Consider the following 4813-nt stretch of genomic DNA (forward strand, 5'->3'; position numbering starts at 1 on the left):
TTCAGTCTTGAAAATAATCATGCTCACGCTGTGAGTGCTTCTCTGGGACCTTTCATTCATTGACATCGTAACCATTTACCTGTCTGCACATTCTGAGATCTGACCCTATCCCACGAGAAGCGAGTCAGGACATAGATGCACAGAGGAAATGTGCCCTGTTGCACATTTGGTCCTGGGAGCTGTTCTCAAAGGAAGAGGCAAAAACTTGAAGTGCAGTCAAAGGTTAGGTTTTGAATACAAATTGTCATAGGAACCAAGCCCTCACGTCTAAGGTATAGAAGCAGGAGGGAACTGGAATACTCATGCCTGAGTAATGAGAATATTGCTCCTACAGGCAGACTGTGGGAGATACGCGCTCAAAACATACCCTCCAACCTCCATGGTTGGGGGGGTCACTTCCCTGCCCCCTGGTTCCTCAGCTCCAGCATGTGACTTGCTCGTGCCTATGGGATGGGAGCAGATGCAACACAGCAAAAACTCACGATGTGCGTCAGGGCTGGGTTGCTCTTGGGTGCTCTGCGGTCACAGCGAGAGCCTCCAAGTGTTCCCCCTGCCTCTTAGACCAAGGTCAATTCTGTGGAGCAGGTGGGAGCCAAACTTACTGCAATAGATCCAGCCACACTTACACGTGGAGGCGGGGCCACCCCGCTGACAGCAGCCTGAAGGCACCAATGGGCAGCGACACTCGTGACAGCAGCAATGGCCTGACCCACAGACCTATCAGAAAGGCAAGTCGTAAGTAGGCTTGTATTCGATAAGCACAGAATTAGAACAGGCAAGAGAAACTTTGCAAACTCTGCATTGAATGACTTAAATAAAGCCTCCTGATGCACCTGACAGCAGAAACGGCCTTACAGGGGACAGGACAGTATTTGCAGTAACAGGGCTTACATTCCCAGTCCCCAACACAGCGCTCCGGGGACTCCCATGTTTTACATCAGCAAGTCTTACTTTTTCCCTAGGATTCCATGGCGGGCTCACCTCTCTCTGATGAGTGACCAGATCTTTACACACGTTCAGAAAAGGTCATGGATGAGAAAGGTCCGCGCAGATACAAGGACCACTCTGTTTCCTTCAGGTGATTATACGTTTTGGAAGGTCCAATCTTATTTTCAAATACGGAGATGATTTATTAAAGACCCCAAACACCGACAGCATCATTGATAGTCTTTTTCTTTGTATTGATGGAGAGGAGAGTTTAGTAATTGACTTAGAATCGTAACATTAGTCAAGAGTGGATCTAAGACTTCCAGATTAGTAGGAATTTCAACAGTCTTTCACATGGAATGTGTTAAAAGTTCTGACAATTCTTGTTATAACCTTCAGCCCGCGTGAAATCAGGAAAAAGCAATTGTATAATTTAAACCAGTATCTCCAAGGCAAAGGACACCTTAGAATAATAATAGAGAAGGACTTTTTTATGGATTGGGTGTGTGTGTTGACCCAAAACCCTTCCTTGCTCCCACAAACAATAATGCTGCTCTCAGCCACAACCCAAAGCACACAAATCATTACACTTTATGAAACAGGAAGTGTCTAGATCCAGCAGTGACTTGGCATCAGACTATCAAGTTAAATTTTGGAATATAATTACGTAGCTTAATGCTTTGAAAGGGCATTTGCAATTGGCATTTTGATGGATATGTCGGGTGAACGCCAACACGGGTCTGGGTTGGAATAAAGCCTGCTTAGGTAGGGCCACCGATGGGGCTGAACATGTGCTCCTGGGTCCTCACCACCGTTCCATCACTAGGGTGCTTTGTGACCTTGCCTATTACTTCTCAGAGTTTGAGTTTTCGTACATGTGAAATAGGCAGACATATTGGAGTATTCCTTAGCTCTTTTAGTTCGGACATTCTTTGATTTCTTATTCGAGGGATAAGATTCAGCAAATATTCATCTTATGGTCTCCCTTGGACCAAATGAACTATTTTGTGCCTGCGTATGGGATTTGTGCATTTAATACTCTAAACCACCCCACGAAGTTGCTAGTATCTTAATTCTATCAAGGCAGAGATGGGAGCTCTAACAAAACGTTAGTATCAAAACAAGGATGGGCTAAAACTCAAATTCAGAGTCAAAGATCAGGACTCTTTCCACTAACCAGCACCACACACACATATACACACACACATACATACACACACACAGGCAGTATTTTAGAAGGTGGAAAACAAGGGGAGGGACCATGACTAACAACACAGAGAGGGAAAAGACAACAGTGAGGACAGGACCCACATTCCAGAATTTGACATTTCTAACCCAAAATAAATTCCACCTGTGTAGGAAAACGAATTATTCTCTCCTTGTCATGTGCTATCACATTTATTTTTATTTTTTATTTTTGAGAGAGAGAGTGTGTACACATGAGTGGGGGGGCAGTGAGAAAGGGGGACAGAGGATCCAAAGTGGGGTCTGCACTGATAGCAAAGAACCCAATATGGGGCTCAAACTCATGAACCATGAGATCATGACCTGAAGTTGGACACTCAACCTACTGAGCCACCCAGGTATCCCCCATCTATCATATTTTATATTACATTAAACAAGTACAGGAGAGTTACCCCCAAAAAATCCCACTGAAGAAAATATAGCTTTTCTATTAAATAATAAGCCAAATGGTTTTTTCCTTCAGACATGAATTAGGATTGAAAACATAAAAAGAAGACAAATTCACTCCATCCAAACACAAATAATATTACGACAAATTCATCCCTAACAATTTCTAGAATATAGATAATATTTATTTTAGTGTTTGGTCATAAAAGATGGACTTAGCAGAGCGCCTGGGTGGCTCAGTCGGCTAAGTGTCCAACTCCGGCTCAGCTCATGATCTTGGGGTTTGTGAGTTCGAGCCCCACATCGGGGTCTGTGCTGACAGCTCGGAGCCTGGAGCCTGCTTCACATTCTGTGTCTCCCTCTCTGCCCCTTCCCCGCTCACGTTCTGTCCTTCTGTGTCTCTGTCTCAAAAATAAATATTTAAAAAAAAAATAAAAAAGATGGACTGAGGATTCAATTCAAGTTGCTGCATTACATCTTTCCAAATTAACTGTTAGCACTGTATGTAAAACCCAAACCCTAATGGAAATAATTTAAGGAAGCCATGAAGAAAAGACGTCAGAATTAAAATGCACTGATGTATATAAAATTACCATAGTAAGTATCACCTCACTAAATTTCATAATTCACGAAAGGAAAAATATTCCTTTGTTTAGTGCAAATAAGTAGTTCATTTATTTATTGGTTGTTTTGTTTTCGTTCAAACCGTATCCAGTTTTTTTTAATTTTTTTAAATTTATTTTTTGAGAGTGAGAGACAGAGTGTGAGTTGGGGAGGGCCAGAGAGAGAGGGAGACACAGAATCCGAAGCAGGCTCCAGGCTCCGAGCTGTCAGCACAGAGCCCGATGCACAGCGCGAACCCACGAACTGTGAGATCATGACCTGAGCCGAAGTCTGACGTTTAACCCATGAACCACCCAGGAGCCCCTGTATCCAGCTTTATTATCCAGATAGTTTTCATAAACAATCATAGTATTTCAGGCAGGACATGGGCGGGCAGTCGTTAACGGTATACAACAATTTTTAAACTTCCTTCTTCAATGGACTACCAAAATCAAGGCCAATGAAGTCTTCATTTGATGCTCTCAACAGGGAAAGTTTAGAGTGAGGGTCGACGCTTGACATTTAGCATCTTGTTATTAAAAGTTATTAAACTTTACACAAGCCAACCCTTTCAGGAAATGAAGTGAAAATGGCAGAATTATGCACCTGAAGATCCACAAGCTACAAAAGGAATTCTTTTGAGAGATGTCATCTCAATGGCAACACTGTAAAGTCCAGATCACCCGCCACACTGAGAACCATTTCTTGGGGTCAAGTTCCAACAGGGATGTGGGTTTAAGGGAGTCAAGTCTGTGTGGAAAGCACAGGGAGAAGAGGACATAAAGAATGAATTTTAGCTTTCCCACACCACAAGGTATTTGTGCCGAGGTGACTAATGTGTGTTTATGTCAAGGAATCCCTCCTCCTGGGAACCAAGAGGAAGTTCCTCAAACCTAGAAGGGAATGGTGTTTTGCCCCATGGTATCAATCTTGCTTTGGAGATACTCTGTTAGCGACATACGCCTTTCCCTCAAAACAACAATAAAGTGTTCTGTGTGCTAACAACATAGCTTAAAAAAAAGTAAATCAAAAGTATGTATTTTTATAAAAGTTGATCAAAAATAGTATTTCAAACAGTGCAGTCACCAGGAGTACACAGTTATCCAAAATGCCCACATTTCACTTGGCATCCCCAGCACCTTCAGCTTTCTGTGCCCTGTCTGTTTGGGCAACTCCATATTCTGCAGGGTTATTCCCATCCTTGCCACAATCAGCTGTCCCCTTTTCCCTTTTGGGTACCAGGTCTCCCTTCTTTGCAGGGGCCTTCTTAGGTCTGGGCTCTGGCTTTCCAGGAGATTTAGCAGATAGCCTTGCAGACCTCTGTGATCATCCTTCACCTTGGCTTTATCTCCTTCAGAATCCCCTGCTGCCTTTCTCTTGGGCATCATGGCCAGCGGGGGGGTGGGGTAGGCACTGGATGCAGGGGGCAACAGCACATAGGCTTTGGCCAGTCCCGGGGGGTGTTCTCACTTCCTCTTCCAGCTCATTTATTTTTTTTTCAACGTTTTATTTATTTTTGGGACAGAGAGAGACAGAGCATGAACGGGGGAGGGGCAGAGAGAGAGGGAGACACAGGATCAGAAGCAGGCTCCAGGCTCTGAGCCATCAGCCCAGAGCCAGACGCGGGGCTCAAACCCACAGACCGCGAGAT

General features: G+C 44.0%; 1 pseudogene; it reads right to left on the reverse strand.

The window, feature by feature from the left end:
* Positions 1 to 4281: 4281 nt before the first annotated feature.
* On the reverse strand, positions 4282 to 4547 carry LOC122467411 (annotated as a pseudogene).
* Between the last annotated feature and the right edge of the window lie 266 nt (positions 4548 to 4813).

This window comes from Prionailurus bengalensis, chromosome B1 (assembly GCF_016509475.1).
Source record: "Prionailurus bengalensis isolate Pbe53 chromosome B1, Fcat_Pben_1.1_paternal_pri, whole genome shotgun sequence".
NCBI classification, from domain to species: Eukaryota; Metazoa; Chordata; class Mammalia; order Carnivora; family Felidae; genus Prionailurus; species Prionailurus bengalensis.